General features: G+C 44.7%; 1 protein-coding gene across 2 annotated transcripts in view; it reads right to left on the reverse strand.

Annotated features, from left to right (window-relative positions):
• The window catches only part of LOC137424551 (tetraspanin-4), a 430,033-nt gene extending 413,611 nt beyond the window's left edge, over positions 1-16,422 (reverse strand). Inside the window, exon 1 of one of the 2 annotated variants that reach the window (XM_068112126.2) lies at positions 16,066-16,422. The gene's annotated coding sequence lies outside the window, so the exon portion shown is untranslated. The remainder of the gene's footprint in view (positions 1-16,065) is intronic. The other variant, XM_068112134.2, reaches the window with a different exon arrangement.
• Between the last annotated feature and the right edge of the window lie 2,883 nt (positions 16,423-19,305).

The following is a 19,305-nucleotide window of genomic DNA, read 5'->3' on the forward strand; positions in this document are numbered from 1 at the left end:
GAGAGATATGTGCATTCCAGAAGTAATTTCACGATTTCACAATTTACGATTTCACAAAAGTTTGAGGGAGTAGTTCATTGACAACACAACACAGGACAGGACAGGACAGACACTGCACAGATATATATATATATATATATATATATATATGGTCTGAAAAGGAGAGATCATAACTGAGGGTGAGGCCCAGAAGCTCGGGGCACTGAACCAGTTCCGAAAGTTAATTGAGGAATTAGCTAGTTGGGTTCATTTGAACATCCTTCTGGAAAGATGGGAGTGGGGTGATATTTTCCAGGATTTAAAGAATCTGATCCTTTCGACGTCGGCAGAGGGGGGCGCTACCGCTTGCTAACGGCTTGCCAGTGCATGGGATGTGGAATTATATCGTTTACAGTGGAGTCCTCTGCAAAGAAGAAAATAGCACTAAAATGAGCATCGGAGAGATCATTAATATCCACGAGAAAAAGGACTGGGCCCAAGTCGCTACCTTTGAGACACTGCCCGACCGTACGAGCCTTGGCAAGAAAATGATCAGAGCCAGGCAGAGTGGAGAAGGAACAGATGCTCGATGGAAAGTTGGAAATTACACCAAGAAGGAGGACATACCATAGTGGTGATCCAGAGGGACCTGTGGGGGATGGTGGTTTGAACATCCACCAATTCATTCGCTCATTTGGATGCAACATGAGACCGCAGGTTGGCATCACTATCTGGTAGCATAGCTGAGGTACTGATGGAGTGGCACTTTCTCAAATTTCAATTTGGCTCAGGTGCTGGTATACAATGGCCTGCTCTTTGCGAATGTGCATGTTTACCCAGTTCTGGTGAGGAATTCCCTCCCAGTTCACTCCCAGTTCGGTCCCCTTGTGTTTTTTACCTCTCCCCCCCCCCCCTTCCCACGCCTCCTCCCCCCAAGCCCTCTCCCTCCCACACTTCTCCCTGCTCTCAAATGTTGTGTTTGTGTGCTTCCCCTTCTCTCCCCATCTTGTCTTCCGCTCCCTCTTTTTATATATTTTGTTTGTCTGGTTGATTTGTTTGTGAAACAAATGTTAGCTCTTTCACGAGCCTCGATTCAGTATACAAAAAAAAGAAAAAAAAATTGAGCACAGACAAGAAAGCTCAAAACACAAGAATGGTAAATCTCAGTTATCCCATCAGCTCCCTCACTTTCCATACTGTGCTGTTAAAAATAAATAATCATTGTAAACATTGCAAGACTTGCAAACTTCTGCAAGACTTTAATTCACACCTGAGGAGCTATCAAACATATGGCAGGTAGGAATTATATGTACATTGGAGATAAACAAATTCTTATGTCATATTTAAATTCTTATGGCAGGTCTTCGAAACAGCTATTCACCACCATCTCAGATCATCCCCCATCCAAAGCCATGATCTTTTCTACCCCCATTAACACTCTTCAAGGTACACCTTTTTCCAGGTTTTCAGTTTACCTTCCTAAGAGGTTGCTTCTGTATCCATCTTCTCCACCCCGTGTAACCCCCACCCCTATCCCTCATTCTTCAAGTCTACCTCTATTTTGTCCCTCATCCCTGTGTTGGTGTGTTCCCCATCTCCTCTTTTTCCTCCAACTCCCCCTACTCCCCTTTTTCTGTTGTCCCTTTTCTTCTGCTACGTCCTGATCCATTCTATGTTCTAGTATTCTAGTTCCTCCACGAGCCTCGACTTTGTGTACATTTTTTTACGGCGTAGGCTGTAGGGCATGCCGTCTGGAGCAGCGGTTGTCTGTCCGTCCGGTCGGTGTATGTATGTACTGCATATACCTTCCGCCAACTATTTGCGGGTTCGATCTCTTTAAAATTCGTTTTCTGTGCAACCGTTGATCCGATTGACCCGGAATTTTCAAAATAGGAGCACCTCCTCCTGTTTAAAAAAAAAGAAGATAATTATGACTTCATATGTCATGTGGTACGGGTGCCATTTTGGAAAAACTGAAATATTTTGAACATCTATTTCTCCGAAACTGCTCCATGGAAAAAATTGAAAGGTAGCTCATTGTAAAGTACTCCCCATGGGGAATAACAGATATGAATGATGATATTCATTATGACGTCATAAATCGACAAATAGAACGCTTGATCCGTTCAGTATGATATTTCTTGAGCGTGATCTAGGGATAAATTGGTCGAGGAAAAAATTAATCGATCACGTCATCAGTCACGTGCTTCATCAGCCATATTTTTACGGCGTAACCCATAGGGCAATGCCGTCTGGAACAACAACAACAACAACATGCATTTTAAGGCCATGTTCCCTGCTAGAGCGGGGGTTAGCCTTGCGGTCCCCATGACAATCTTCTCCATTTTGCCCTATTTTCTGCATCTCTCCTTGTTAACCCCCTTGCCCGCATTTCTTCTTCCACCATCTTTAGCCAAGTCTTTCTCGGTCTTCCCCGTCCTCTACTTCCTTCTACATTAACTTCCATCACTCTTCTCAACCAGTCACTTTCATCCTTCCTCAATACATGACCAAACCATCTCAACCTGTTCCTCTTCACAGCATCAATCACAGGCAATATTCCCATCATCTTTCGCAATTTATCATTTGTCTTCCTCTCTCTCAACGATACTCCGCACATCCATCGAACCATTCGCATTTCCACCCTTTCCAGCCTTCGTTGCTGCTCTACGTTCATTACCCATGTCTCGCTCCCATAAATCATAACACTTCTCACACATGCAGCATACACCTTTCCCTTCAGCTTCAACGACACTCTCCTCCTCATCAGCACGCCACTCAGTTCCCGAAACTTCTTCCATGCACATCTCACTTGAGCAACCGTTGCCGAGTCTGATCCACCTTCTCCATTCAGCATGTCTCCGAGGTAGCAAAATGTTTTCACACCTTCCAGCTTCACGCCATCTCCAAGATCCAACTCAACATTTCCTCCATCTGCAGCTCCCTCTGTGCACACCTTACATTTGAATGTAGCTGCCACACTGGTTAATGACCCTCTCAGACCACTACATTTTTGATGAACCCACTCAGCACACATTATACATTGAATGGAGTTCACTCCGACACCCTTCCTGCACACAGCACACGGCCACTTCCCAGTTCTTTCCACCTCACCACATGCTTTACCACTTGCCATCACCTTTGTCTTTCCGATATTCACCTTCAGACCTTTTGTCTCTATACATTCCTTCCACTTGTTCATCTTTTCCTTCAGTCCATCCATACTTTCCGCAATCAACACCAGATCATCTGCATACAACAACTCCCACGGTAAACCCTCCTTTACGGTCTGAGCCAGCACCTCCATCACAGCTACAAATAGTAGTGGACTTAGTACCGACCCCTGATGCACTCCCACCTTCACCTCAAACTCACCACTGTTCCCGTCCTTCGTCCTTACAGCTGTGCGTGCTCTTTTGGACATTGCCATCACTACTCTGATCAACCATTCCTCCACTCCTAACTTCCTCAATGCCCATGTCAATACTTTGCGTGGAACCCTATCGAATGCTTTCTCCAGATCAACAAACCCAAAAAACAACTTCTTCCTCTTATCCATGTACTTCTCCTGCAACTGCCTCACAATGAAAAGCGCATCTGTCGTTCCTCTTCCTGGCATAAATCCAAACTGCATTTCGTCGATCTTCACTTTCTTCCTTATCCTCCTCTCCAACACCCTTTCCAATACCTTCATTCCATGCTCCAATAACTTTATCGCTCGGTACGAGCCACACTCCAGAGGGTCACCTTTCCCCTTGTATAGAGGGACGAGGGTACTCAGTTCCCAAACCACTGGAATGCGGCCTTCTTTCACCACCAGATTACAGATCTCTGTCATTCTCTTCACACCCCCAACTTCCTGCTGCCTTCAACATATCTCCCACAACTCCCGTCGGCCCTCCCGCTTTTCCACTCTTCATTGCTTTTATCGCTTCCTCAACTTCCTTCTCAGTTATCTTCTCTGCCGGTCCTAAAACTGGGTTACTCTCTATGTTGCCATCCCATTCATTCTCTGTATTCAACAGCATTTCCACATATCATTTCCATCTTCCTTTAATTCCATCTGGGTCGACAACGATTTGTCCCACTTCATCCTTCAAGCAACTCACCCCCATCACATCACACCTCTCTTTCGCTATGTGCTTTGCAATCCTGAATACCGCTTTCTGACCCTCTTCCGAATCCAAGCGTTCTCCGAACATTTTCCTACATGCCTCCTGCGCCTTTGCTACCTCTTTCTTTGCAGCCTTCCTGGCTGCCTTATAACTTTCATGCTCTGCTGTTTCTGCTCCCGTACTCTTCGCCTTCTGCCACTCTTTGAACTTCTTCCTCTTCTCGTCAATCCTCTTTCCAACCTCAACATCCCACCACCATGTTTCCGAGTGCCTCGGTGGTCCTTTTGTCCATCCACATACCTCACCAACGGCTCCCAACAGACTAGCTTTCATTGACATCCAACCACTTTCAAGCTCAACCACATCATCCTTTACCCTACTCAGCCTCTCTTTTAATGCCTCCCTTACTGTCACCTCTTTCAACCTCCACACCTTCATTCTCGGTTGGTACTTCACCCGCCGAGCTCTCCTTGCACCTTTCACCCTTATGTCGCAGACAACCAAGTGGTGCTGTGAAACAGCCTCCTCCCCCGGGATCACCTTTGTGTCCCGGAGGTGCCCCCTATCTCGCCGACGCACCATCAGGTAGTCAACAGTTGTCGTCGACCCACCTGACATGTATGTAACAAGCTTATTGTCCTCTTTCTGGAACTGAGTATTACAAATCAACAAATCAGCTCCATCAGCAAACTCCAAAATCCTTTCACCTTCTCCATTTCTCACACCATATCCGTAACCCCCATGAACTCCCTCAAAACCATCCATACTCCTTCCCACATGTCCATTCAGGTCTCCTCCCACCACAACAACTTCCTCATCTTTCACGTTTTCCATCAGCTTCTCTATCGCACACCAGAACTTGTCCTTCTCTTCATCGCTTCGACCAACCTGCGGAGCATATCCCGAGATGACGTTCACCAAGAGCTTTCCAATCATCATTTTCACCATCATCAACCTATCACTCACTCTAGTCACACTCACCACACTGTCTACAAACTCCTCAGAAAACAGGACACCAACACCATTCACGCCCTCCGGGCACCCTTGCCACACAAACTTGTATTTCTGTCCCTGCCTACCCTTCACCATTCTCACACCACTTCCCTTCCATCTCGTCTCTTGCACACAACATATGTCCACTCTTCTTCTGACCAATACTTCCACCACTTCTCCTGATCTCCCTGTCATTGTCCCCACATTCCATGTCCCAAACCTCAGAAACCGATCTCCACTTCGGGCTGCACCCTGCCCATATGTACTTGTGATTGTCATGGTTCTCTTTTTTGAGGCAATGTTTTTATGGCCGGATGCCCTTCCTGACGCCAACCCTCTTAGTCGTCTCTTACGACACGCAGGGATACGGTGTACCTATTCTGACCAGGGTATACACTGGGAAACGTTTAAAACATGTAAATTCTGGGGGGGGGGGGGGGGGGGGCGTCAGCATCACGGCTGCGGTTTAAACATATTCCAACAATATCCAAACAGAACCATGAAAAAACAATCCGGGAAAAGTCTCCAAGCGAGAACGTGGATTTGAGAAAGAAGGAGCAGAGGCGGAAGAAAACGAGATACAGGGGGCGAGGCACAAGCCGAGACGAGGAGGAGAGCGAACAAGCACGTGTCCGGGAGGAGAGAAAGAATCAATATATAATTCTTTGTCTCAGGACGTGACGTGAGGGGGAGAAAACAAAATAAAAGAAACAAGCAATGCAGCGGAGGAAATAACCCAAACCGACAAAACACCGAAGGGGGGAGGGAAGCCCCAAGTCACCAGGCCGCGCACGAGGTACGACTCAGAAAACGATTAACTACACACAAGTTTGCACGAACCACAAACCAACACCAACTAGAAACACACAATAACACGTACACAGCAAAATAACCAGTGGAAATTTGACAAAGACAAGAATGGGAAAACACTAAAACTTCGATGCCGTGGAGAGCTCGAAGCACGCCTCACTCGCCCGAGGAACCGGAAGTCCTCATCGTCTGGAACAGCGTTTGTCTATCCGTCTGGTGTATGTATGTGTGTCTCTCACAAATGTCCAACAATCAGAGCTGAGGATCTGGTCACATGACATGGGGACAGCAGATCCAAGACCGGCTACGCCGTTGTTAGACTATTGGTCTTGTTTTTGGTAGATTAAAAATAATTAATGATTTTAAAAGAATTAATCATCTGGCAGTGTCTGTTCGGACTGCTCCACAAAGTATTGCCTTCATTACAGAGCTATCTACGTATTATGTACGAAACATTCGTGTGATTTATCCGTATAAGCTCCAAACATCTCTTTCCCTCCCTCTCCTCCTCTTACTTATATCTCCTCTCCTAATTTCCTTCCCCTTCTATTCCTAGTCCTGCAAATTAACCCTTCCCTTCCTCTTCGCAAAATCTTCTTCTCTAATTTAAAACCCCTTGAAATTCACTCCACCTGGAAAGCTTCGAATTTTCTGATCTCTGGATTTTGCATCTTTTTTCCCAGTGATATTTGTACCTATGATGTTAACATATCTGATTCTGAAATTATTTCTTCCCTTTGCAATGCATGATGACTCACGACTTGGATGAATGCGTCCAATGAAACCATGTTTTCCCCTTGCGATGTTGACTTTCAAACGTTTTGGATAAAAACAACAAACCTTAAATGGAGTGTTCAAAATGTTATTGGAACGAGATACAATTGTACAATTCAAGACGCCAACTTATTTTGTCAGTAAATATCTTCATGATGATGGTGATAGTCACCATCATCATCATCATCCTCTACTCAACTCACGTTACAGGTATTGGCATACTCGTCACACTTAGCAGGTATGAGTTGCGAGACAATTTGGCCAATAATTTGTATTTTGTTTCAGGTGAGTAGTCTTCATTTCAGGTAATTTGTTTTCGGTAAGTCGCCTAGTCCTCATGAAAGACACCGAGGCAGTTTTAACATTCACCAACGACCAATGCTGGGAGATGGGTCTTCTGGTTTAACCTCCTTCTCAAGAAGGGCACATACATTGATGCCTCGCATTGCATGTGAAACACCAGGATGAGAGTTTATAGCTGGATGGAGATTCGGACCCAGGCTAGAGAGCTCAGATGAATGCCACATACCTGTAGGCTATCCTAACAGTCCTTCAATATACCAGTGTAGGATAAATAATTGCTAAAAAAATACTTTCCCCATGTGTGTATACTGTATATATGTGTGTGTATATATATGTGTATATATATATATATATATATATATATATATATATATATATATACGCATAGATACACGAAAGAGTTCTACTCTGACTCGTTGAACTCGAGAAGACTAAGAATTTCGACCTGTAGGTCGAAAGCTTATCGAAAATTAAAGATCGACCGTGTTGAAGCTACGTCCACGACTTATTTAATTTCTTCTGATTTATCGATATACTAGCAAAAGTACCGGGCGTTGCCGGGTAACAATGAGTCGCTTCCTGACGGGAATATGATCCACGCAATCTGGGTCCATCATCTGGAGGGAATTTTAAAAACAGATCGCAAGTACACTGGAGCAGTGGCATATCGAGGAAGAATAGGGGCAATACTCCTGGCGCTCACCTGGTAAAATAAACAGTATTCTGCACTGACTAAAGGTATTTTAAACCAATTCCAATGGTTGCTAGAAGACAGGGCAGCATGTAGAATCATACTAACATAATCATACGACTTTAAATCAACAAACAAAAAAATACCTATTTTGGGGGGCAACCCCCTCCCACCCTGTGTACCTCCTCAGACCCCAATTTTTCCAATGCCTTGAACAGATATTGGTACATCACGGATGATGAAGGTTGTGGTGAAGTTTCATCGAAATTGTGTGTGCAGGTTTGAGAAAAAAGCAAACACTATTTTGGGGTACAAGCCATCCCCCCGATAGACCACCCCGATTTTTTAAATGTTCTATCGAAACTGAACGAATTTTCTCATGTCACAACTTTTTAGGAGTATACAGACAAGGTCATGCAAATCGACGTTTGTATAATAAAGTTATTCAAAAACGAAAAGCTGCCAGGGCCTCCCAAACCCATACGTGCACAGTCGTGTTAAGCTCAGCAGCAATGTTTTCCGGGTGGACAGCACTATTAGTATATCGCACAAAATGTGAGCTCTGTCTACTGTAACGCCATGGCTTGCAAAAACAGCGTTCACCAATCGCTAGATAGAGTAAATTTTGTCAGATTTCACTCCAGATTTGGAGGTCTACAGCACCCAATCCTCATATCCGAATCCAGATTTTGATGATATTCTTCAATTATGTAATGATCGTCGATCGTGTTTCCAAGGCAAGGCACGTTTGAGTAGGCCGAAACAAAATGGCGGCTTAAGAACCCAGCGAGGTGCAGTGGGATGACAAGGATTGTGGGCCGCCATATTGGTACACCACCAAATTGTCTTTTTTTCTTATTAGCACCTCGTTAATCATCTTCAAAAAGGATGTTATAACATACCCAAACACCCAGTTTTCATCCTAGCAATCCGTTGGAGGTCCAGGTGTATGCATGCAAAGTTTGGGGCCGCTAGGTTTCATGGTGTTGGAGTTATGGAGGAGACAGCTGGACGGACAGACACTGCCTTTTTTTAAATTATTATTATTATTATTATTATTATTATATTTATAGAAGGTCCCACAGTTGACAGTGCACGTGAGAACAGAATCTCTACCATGGAGTCCAAAAACTGTCCGTAGAACTCCAAGATAGAATTGTGAGGATGCCTAGATCTGGGGAAGGGTATAAAACAATTTCTAGTGTTGGAAGTTCCCAAGAGCACAGTGAGCTCCATCATTCGGAAATGGAAAGAATATGGAACTACCCAGACTCTTCCTAGAGCTGGCCGTCTGACCAAACTGAACAACCAAGCATGAAGGACGTTGATCAGGGAGGTGACCAAGAACCCAATAACCACTCGGACAGAACTACAGAGTTCCTTGGCTGAGATGGAGAACTTGCCAGAAGGACAACAGTCTCTGCAGCACTTCCCAAATCTAGGCTTTATGTGAGAGTGGCCACACGGAAGCCACTCCTGAGAAAAAGATATGTGAAAGACTCAGAGCATGAGGCAAAGATTCTGTGGTCTGATGAGACGAAAATTTAACTCTTTCACCTGAATGCAAAGCGATACATCTGCTGGAAACTGAGCACAGCTCATCACCTATTTAACACAATCTCTAACCGTGAAGCATGGTGGTGGCAGCATCATGCTATGGGGATGTTTTCAGTGGCAGGGACTAGGAGACATCTAAGAATCGAGGGAACATTAAATGGAGTCAAATACAGGCAAATCCTTGAGGTGAACCTGCTTCAGAGTGCAAACGATCTTAGATAGCAGTGAAGATGTATGTTCCAACAGGACAATGACCCCAAACATAGTCAGAGCAACAATTGTTACGGGGTCCTCTGCAATCTCCTGGTCTCGGTAACCTCCGAACCCCGAGAGGAACCCCGGCAGAAAGATATAGATGTTATTCCGTGTCGAAATCAACCACTAATGAAACCATCCATGAAACCCTCAAAGGAAACAATCCAAATCAATAAGGAAACCACACCCTTGGTTGTCAATGCACAAATATTATATTAGAAGCACACAAAAAGAACCATACAACAATGGTGGCAATCAACCCTACAATCAATATCTTAAGATGGTAACCCCAAACTCACGGCACTCCCAGGAAATGGAACCGAGCCCTCCTCAATGTCTCTATAGCCCTCCAAGGCGAAGTTGATGCGCTCCGGCAATCGTTGGAACAATGTCCGCATAGACGGTCGAAGCGACACAGAAGTCACGTGGTCCAACACCCAGCAAACCTGCGGTAGAAAGGGAACTCCCAAAGACGTGATCCAGACGTGCACCTGCACCGTTCAATCAGCGAACCGCAGTGCAATCTTCACACGCCACTTTATTGCACAGCTGTTCCCGGCAAACCACTGGAGGATAAGCCCAACCGACGTGACAAAAACCTTTTCCGATGAAGGTAGCACGCGGGGGCGAAATGGCGGACGGCCCTCACTCGAGCCAGAGGTTCTAGGCAAGGATTCTCCAGAATCTCAATGCCGATACCCGTCTACGCAGGCTCCACAATACTCCGGCGATATCACCTATCGCTCGAACTTCCTTTCAAGGTCTCAAAGTCCACTTGCAACGTTCGCCCAACCACGCTCCGTACAGAGCTTCAAGGCAAGTCTTTTACTGTCCTCTGCCTTCTTCTTCTTCAACGCCTTTTTCTTCCGGGTCACGATCCGATTTCCTGTCTCATTTTTACCATGAGCGCTTTTAACCTTTTAACCACAATAACCATTTCCCTTAAACAACAATACCCATAATACTTAGAACCCACAATAATAATAATAATAAGTGCCGAATCCGTAACACAATGGAATGGCTTCAGAACACGAATGTGAGAGTCCTTGAGTTGTCCAGCCAAAGCCCAGACTTGAATCCCATTCAGAATATGTGGAAAGACTTGAAGATTGTTGTTCACCGGCGCTCCCTATAATATAACTGGATTGAGCTTGAGCAAATCTACAAGGCTAAATTGGAGAAACTCCCCAAATCCAGATGTGCAAAGCTGAGACAGAAATATCCAAGAAGGCTTGAAGCTGTATCAACGAAGTATTGACTCAAGGGGTTGAACACTTATGTAAATTAGATATTTCTGTGTTTCATTTTCAATAAATTTGTAGAGAATTCTAAAAACATGTTTTCACTTTGTCATTATGGGTATTGTGTTTCGATCGTTGACAAAAAAATTAAATTTAATCCATTTTAAATTCAGTCTGTAACAGCAAAATGTGAAAAAGTCAAGGGGTGCGAATACTTTCTGTAGACACTGTACCTCATTCTGAGAACGTTTTGAACGCCCCACGTACAATCATGGTACTGTTTTAAGTCTCAAAAGCGCGCGTCACAAGCAGTATCAGATATCTAGATGCAACTTAATCGCCTTTAGCTCATTTTATAAGCTTAAATACAGCTTTGCTCAGATCATACAATCTTGGCCTCAAGGTATTTGGGAAAGATCCACAAAACACCCTAGTTCTGTGTATCTGAGCATCCGCTACGTCTTCGAGATTAAGCGAGTTGGCTCAGTCGGAGTAAAATTTGCCTTTTGGGGAGAAAGGTTTGAAATTTCCCTTTGGCTTTTCTTCATAGTACCAAATGATTTTTACGCTCGCCAGAGGAGAGGGTATTGCATTTGAGTCCGTTTGTTTGTTTGTTTGTTTGTCCGCACAGAATAAATATGATTTTCTCTACAACCGTTGGTCCGATTGACAGGAAATTTTCACCATAGGTGCAACTTCACCTGCAGAATTTTAAAAAGATAATTATGACGTCATAGGTCACGTGGTTCGGCCGCCATCTTGGAAAAATCGAAAAACTTTGCACCTCCATATCTCGGAAAGCGCTGAATAGAAAAACTTGAGACATGACAAAATTGTAAAGAACTGTCCATTGGGAATAAAATATGTTAATGATGATGTCATAGGTGCCTCTATTATGACGTCATAATTCGACAAGTACAAAACTTCATCCTATAAAGATGAAATTTCTTGAGCGCCATGTCGGCATAAACTGGTGGAGAAAAAAAAAATGATGACGTCATCGGTCACGTGGTTCGGCCGCCATATTTGTTTTCACACAAAAGCCTTAAAAAACCACTGAAAATACATCCTGGCGAGGGTTTGCAATCTCTGATTGTTCTTTTTCTTGTTGAACTTGTAAAGCAGATTACAAAAAATGATCCATCACTTTTTCAAGATTATCCTCCAGCTGCAGAACCACACAGGGCTGGCAGGATTGCCTAGACGAGAGGTACAGACACTCACCTCTAAGCCGGCTAGCCTGGGTTTGAATCTCGAACTAGACGTACAGACACTCACCTGTAGTGTGTATGCCGTCTCTCAGATGGTGTCCCATCTGTCAGCAACAGTTGGTGGACATTAAATGTCCCATGTCCTTCGTGAAGATTAGGCGAGCTTTAGGTGGCACCCTGGACAAATTACAATTCCCTACTCTAACCGAAAGGGGGAATTGCATCAGCCTACAACCGTGCCCGCAGCCATTGATGCTACCTGCAGCCTTGTGCTGCATACGGAAGGATTAGGAGGCACAAGTATCCCATCACAGCGGAAGCTATCCGCTATCCTATGCCTTCGGTATAGAATTACTCAGGACGGGTACGCACCCAGTGCAGGACGCTGTTCTATAAATGGCTTGCTCCCAAGGTGCTCGTCAATAGGGGTCTACTGTAATGCCATGTTTTCCAAAGCATGTAAACATCACATGCCAGGAACAAATTTCCGGACAACACGGGTGATTAAGGTTGTGGTTAAGTTTCATCAGAATTGCATGTGTAGTTTCTGAGAAGAAAGCAAATACCTATTTGGGGGGGCAGCCCCCTCCCCCCCCCCTAACAGGTGTACATTTCAATAGCCTAGTTGGTTTCATATCAATCCTCTTGAGTTCTCTCATTTTCTGCCATTTTTGATTCTCAACACATCTATGAGGCAGGAAATCTGGCTTTGGGTATCGGTTGGTTAGTTGGCACGCATTGGGCAGCACCACAAATTCGCGAAACTGCCTCAAAAATGGAAAATTCATCAACATAGGCCTACATTCCAAAAGGTGAAATTTTTCTGCTTTTTATAGATGAACTAAAGTCCAGGTCGAATTTAAACGACCATACTCTAACCACCACCACCACCACCACCACGATATTACGCAGGAGACACACCGTAGCCCAGGAGCATTAGGTTAGGACCAAGAAGAAATTAGTAGAAAGCTGATTTTTTGCACAGAGCTTCAGAATACCATGTGGATGCCCACAATATAAAGTCCCACGAGTCCCACCTTGTGGCATTATCAAAATTCAAGATGGCCGCCGGTTGGATGGAAAATACATAAATATGGATAACTTCAGCCTAGAAGCTCATAAAAGTGTACTTTTCGTGGCTAAATATATGTTTTAGCACACTAGGATTTTAATAGAATATATTTCAGTGACCTCAGATAATGATATGTAGATATAATCCAAGATGGCTGACAAAATTGTCGCTGCTGTAATGCAAAAACAACATCAAAATCATGATAAGTTTAATTTGCTATTATTTTATTTAATGCAAAATGTTTCACATTGTGACCACAAGGCCTGCAAGAGGTAAACAACATATGGGGATTTGACATTTAATTACAATACGACACAAAAGCAGGCCAACTCTTTGATCCCAGTCATCCCAACATGTTCTAGTGTTTTGGACAGTACCGTGTTAACTGAATGTCACTTTTCTTATTCCTGACTTAAACACTGTTATCACCCTCTAAATCAATGTCCTCTCCATCCTCTCCTCTCCTCATCCTCTCCTCCTCTCATCATCCTCTCCTCCTCTCCTCTCCTCATCCAAATCCTCTCCTCTCCTCCTCTCCTCATCATCATCCTCTCCTCTCCTCCTCTCCTCATCATCATCCTCTCCTCTCCTCCTCTCATCATCCTCTCCTCCTCTCCTCTCCTCATCCAAATCCTCTCCTCTCCTCCTCTCCTCATCATCATCCTCTCCAAATTAAATGACCCGAGAGAGAGAGGGACTTTGTACTGTGAGTATCCACATGACATTCTGGAGCTCTGTGCAAAAAATCAGCTTTCTACTAATTTCTTCTAGTCTTCCCCTTCATTTTTGGCTAATGCTCCTGGGCTACCATGGAAACGACTGTTAAAAGGTATTTGGACACATTTCTTTTCATGAAATAATTGATCTCATTTTTTCATTTTCCTGACCAATTATGACACCACACCCTGTAATGAGTGTCCCTGCCTGATTTGAGTATGAATGGGATAAGGCATGGGAAGGACCGCCCCCATCGACCCGAAGGCACACAGTACCGGTTCATTCCACGACTCTCAATGCCCATCGCTGTGTTGGGCATAGTGCTGCCCTTTGAAGCTCTTGGAAAACGCAGGCGGCAAAAGCAAGCGGAGCACTGCCGTGTTGTTTTTGCGGCGGAGACAGAATCGGACCTGGGTTCTCGTTCTTGCGGCGAAGCATTATTTATCAGAAGGCGAACAAACACAAACTCTACTCCAGGCAAATGGTGGCGTTTGAATACCGGTACCGAAGTCATTCCTACTCAAAACGGAATGTTTGTCGCAAGCGGCTTCTGCCAATCGGCTTGATCAGGAATCCATGACCAGAACTTGGGCAGAAGTAAATCAATACACAGACTCATCTTAAAATAAAGATGGCTCATCTATATATTACGTACGGAGAAAGCAGAGCAACCTCCCTCCCCAACTCTTCGTCTTATCTCCCATCAGTATATTTTCTTCTTTCCCTGTCCTCCTCACCTACCATCACATCCTTTTTCTTCCCAGATCCTCTCTTCTCCACTTACTTTTCTCAAACTTTTTTCTTTCCTTAGCGGCCCATGTTCATGTGGGGTTGGAGGAGGTGGGGAGGGTTATTTTTCCCCCAAGTCTTTCACGAACCTGCTGGCTAGGCCTGGCCTTCGGTTAAGTCGTTGGAGAAATAATTTTGAACTTGGACATGGTCCGGGCTTTGCGGAGGACGCTACATGATCATATTTAGCGTCCACCAACTAATTCCAGCAGATGGAACTCCAAGATTAACGTCCATCCTAGGGACGGCACACACATTGAGGCATCACCCTGCCTGTGAAACACAGGGATGACAGTTTATAACTGGATCAGGATTCGAACCCAGGCTAGACAGCTTAGAGGAGAGTGTGGTTACCTCTGGGCGATAATGTTCGCCACACCTTTCTCACCTATTTTCTCACCACTAATCAGTGACGTCAGAAGGTAAGATGGGATCAATGGAATCCTCTCAATATGCTTGCAAAATATAGTGTTAACTTAGCTCAAGGGTAACTTGCTCTTAAGTTGTCCCTCCCTGGGATCTGACAATAAGACTGCTTGTGGTCCTTCAGATGCGACATTAATCCGGCTGTCCTGCCTGTCCGAACCTCTGGACGTCAAAACATCTTTAAAACAAAGATTACCTGTCCTAATGGCCGTACCTCTACAAACTGAATTCGAATGTTCACGTTCAGTGAAGGAGGTGCAAATAGGTATTCAATCAGGTGTGGATGCTAATTGGGCATTGACAGGTTTTCATAGGGGTTTTTTTTGTTTTTTTTGTATACAAGATCGAGGCTCGTGAAAGAGCTAACATTAATCCCCCCCCCCCCCCCCCCCCAAAAAAAAACGGGCACATAAGACGAAATAAAGAGCGGGAGAAGATGGGGAGAGAGGGGGAAGAACACAAGTACAACAGTAGAGAACAGGGACATCGGGAGATCTGTGGGAGGTAGAGGGCTTGGGGGGAGGAGGCGTGGGAAGGGGGGTGGGGGTGGGAGAGATATAAAACACATGGACACTGCTAGGACTTCCAGGAAAGAAGTCGGTATTCCAGAAAAGTGCATCTGGTGTGAATTAACGGGGGTAGAAAAGATCAAGGTTTTGGATGGGGGAAGATAAGAGATGGTGGTGAACAGCTGTTTTAAAGACCTGGAGGGAGGAGTGGGATTGAAGGGAGTGAGGGAGTTTGTTCCAGAAGCGGGAGAAAAGAGGAATGAAAGAGTGAAGGTGAGCAGAGAGTCTTGATTTTGGCATGGCATGTAATTGGCATGGCATTTGACATGTAATAGCATGTAATTTTGGCATCTTGTCATGTAAAGAACCAACATTTGTGCCACGAGGGTCCAAACCCACCCCCACCAAAACACTTTTAAGCAGCGCGACAGGGGAGAACTAGAGAAATACTTTTCGCAAGAATTCAAAACTTTTGGCGAATTGTTTTGGAGCTGCTGGGAAAAAACGTAAAACCTTCACACAAGTTATGACGCAGCTTTTAAAAGCACGACGGGGCCTCGCGAACACAATAACAGCTCGAGAGGTTGATGAGAGCGAGAAAAAGTTCAACATTTGTTACTTACTTGAGTTCAAAGTTTGTTCGCGGTCTTCCCCGAGGGACTGTGAAGCGATGGATTAGGCGGTGTATGGGTGAGAGGAGAGAATCGACTTGTTCGCTGCTCGCTCGTCCGTTCTCCTGTCCTGGCAATGCAGGTCCCTTGTTGGGAACTTTCGGCGCAAGATTGCTTCCAAGTCCCCCCGCTCTTACCCCCGTGCACCCCCGCCCTCTCCCAGGTCTGGCGATGCCGCCCCGCCTCGGCACGCGTGACCCCGCCCGAGGAGGGAATAACAAGGGGGAGGATATTCCAAAGCTCAGGAATGCTTGGAATTCTCCAGATTCAATCCCATTGTTTTTAATCTTCTTCCGCTCAGCGTCCGCTGGCAGGACGGCTGAGAGGTACGCGCACTTGAGTCGAGCTTAGGTTCGAATCCCGACGCAGGAATAAACCGGCATCCTAGTGTTTCACAGGAAGAGCGATTCATCAATGTGTGTGCCGATCCATCGGTTGGACGCCAACCTGGACGTTCCGGCCGCCAGAATTATTGGTGGAACTTAAATATTCTACGGTGTCTTTGGGAAGAGTGGGTGAACTATCTCCGGCACCATGGCCAAATTCCTGCTCCAACCTACAGAGGAGAGGGCACTTCAAAAGCTGGCACAACAGTTCCCTCAGCCAATGTAGTCTAGTAGGAAGACTAGGTCCCCCTGCACCCCCCGGAGATATACTTCTAATCAGTGTTTCTAGATTGGAAAAAATGTGTAGAAAATGACTAGCTATGGCCCCAAGCTGAAATAATGTCCCACATACCATTTTTATGCAAATTACTGCTGCCATTATCAAAAAAAGACTAGGTCCCCCTGCACCCCCCGGAGATATACTTCTAATCAGTGTTTCTAGATTGGAAAAAATGTGTAGAAAATGACTAGCTATGGCCCCAAGCTGACAAAATGTCCCACATACCATTTTTATGCAAATTACTGCTGCCATTATCAAAAAAAGACTAGGTCCCCCTGCACCCCCCGGAGATATACTTCTAATCAGTGTTTCTAGATTGGAAAAAATGTGTAGAAAATGACTAGCTATGGCCCCAAGCTGAAAAAATGTCCCACATACCATTTTTATGCAAATTACTGCTGCCATTATCAAAAAAAGACTAGGTCCCCCTGCACCCCCCGGAGATATACTGAAACTGGCAGTGACTGGTGATTGAAATGCGGTGCCTTTTTGTGTTTCAGGTCGAGGTACGTGAACTCCCCACGATCTACAGCAACCAGGAAGAGACTGATACCAGGGTGGTTCTGTACCTCCATCATGCTGCTACCATCGGATACAAGAACGCTGTAGTCAGAACACCGGACACAGACATCCTCCTGATCCTGCTCCACCATGCCCACAACATCAAGCTGACGGTGTACCTGGATACAGGGTCAGGGAAGCATCGCCAACTTGTCAACGTCTCTGAGCTGGCAGAATCCCTGGGAGAGGACTACTGTGCCACTCTCCTGGGGTACTATGTGTTCAGCGGAGAAGACTGCACCAGTGCCTTCAAAGGGAAGGGAAAAGTCGGGCCCTTGAAAAAGCTGGAGAAGAATCCCAGGTTTCACAGGGCATTCGGTGAATTTCACAGGGTATTTAGAAAAATAAAACTTTGTGTTAACGTCTGTGTAGACGGACCTTAATATGAGTCTATTATTTCGTAAAACTGTGATTATTTTGTAAATAAAGCACTAATTAGCATACTAGTATACCATAGACACATGTAATCATGTTATGAATAGTTCTATCATGATCTATGCCCTTCAAAACATGGGTCTAGACACCTTCATTTTTCAATTATCTGCAATATTGGCTGAGATATGTCAAAAATCGTTTTTTTGATAATGGCAGCAGTAATTTGCATAAAAATGGTATGTGGGACATTGTTTCAGCTTGGGGCCATAGCTAGTCATTTTCTACACATTTTTTCCAATCTAGAAACACTGATTAGAAGTATATCTCCGGGGGGGTGCAGGGGGACCTAGTCTTTTTTTGATAATGGCAGCAGTAATTTGCATAAAAATGGTATGTGGGACATTCTTTCAGCTTGGGGCCATGGCTAGTCATTTTCTACACATTGTTTCCAATCTAGAAACACTGATTAGAAGTATATCTCCGGGGGGTGCAGGGGGACCTAGTCTTCCTACTAGACTAATGGTGCCACCCCGCAGCTTTGTGCTTCATTCGAACGAAGATCAACTTTCACTGTGTGTGTGTGTGTGTGTGTGTGTGTGTGTGTGTGTGTGTGTGTATATATATGTGTGTGTGTGTGTGTGTGTGTGTGTGTGTGTGTGTGTGTGTGTGTGTGTGTGTGTGTGTGTATGTGTGTGTATATGTTTGTGTGTATATATCTGTGTGTGTGTGTGTGTATGTGTGTGTGTGTGTGTGTGTGTGTGTGTGTGTGTGTTTGTGTGTGTGTATGTATATGTATGCATTGTGTGTGTGTGTGTGTATGTGTGTGTATATATTTGCACGTGTGTGTATATATATATGCATGTGTGTCATGTGTGTCACACACAAAATGGAGATTTCCATTTTTTAGTCCACCACCAACATCTACAACATATATATCTATCTATAATTCCAGTAATCTCTGTCTGTACGTTTGTACGTTTGTACGTCTGTTTGTCTGTGACCGCTGTTTCTCGACAACCACGGGTCCGATATACTTTTAACTTGCCAGGTATATTGCTGGGGACCCGAGGATGTGCCTTTTCAAGGTTTCATATTAATCGGACAATTACTTACCGAGCTATGTCCAAAAAACGATTCAACCAATCAGAGAGCAGCGAACGATCGCGTGTGCCGAACGTGGAGGACACACTCTGCCTCGGATGGCACATTTGAGAGCGTATTCATTTATTTCCCGTCGGCAAACTATGTTGGCGCTATGTTGGCGTTAAACGATGTTTTAAAACTAATAAAAACCCCGGGGGGATTGTCACTGTACTCGCAAGCCGTTCGCCGTTCGCTTTGGCGTTGCGAATGAACCAAAACATTTCATGGACCAAACCATTTCATGTAAAGCGTTCGCCGTTCGCTTTTGCGTTGCGAATGGACCAAAACATTTCATGGACCAAACCATTTCATGTAAATAGAGGGGGGGATATAATTTTAGATATAGATATAGTACGGGCATGCCCTAGTATATATAATGCAAGGTAGATTAATCCATTATTAAGTTTGTCGAAGGAAGATAAACATTTTTGATCCTTTGATATCCTC

Source organism: Myxine glutinosa, chromosome 1 (genome assembly GCF_964187855.1).
Source record: "Myxine glutinosa chromosome 1, kmMyxGlut1.1, whole genome shotgun sequence".
NCBI classification, from domain to species: Eukaryota; Metazoa; Chordata; class Myxini; order Myxiniformes; family Myxinidae; genus Myxine; species Myxine glutinosa.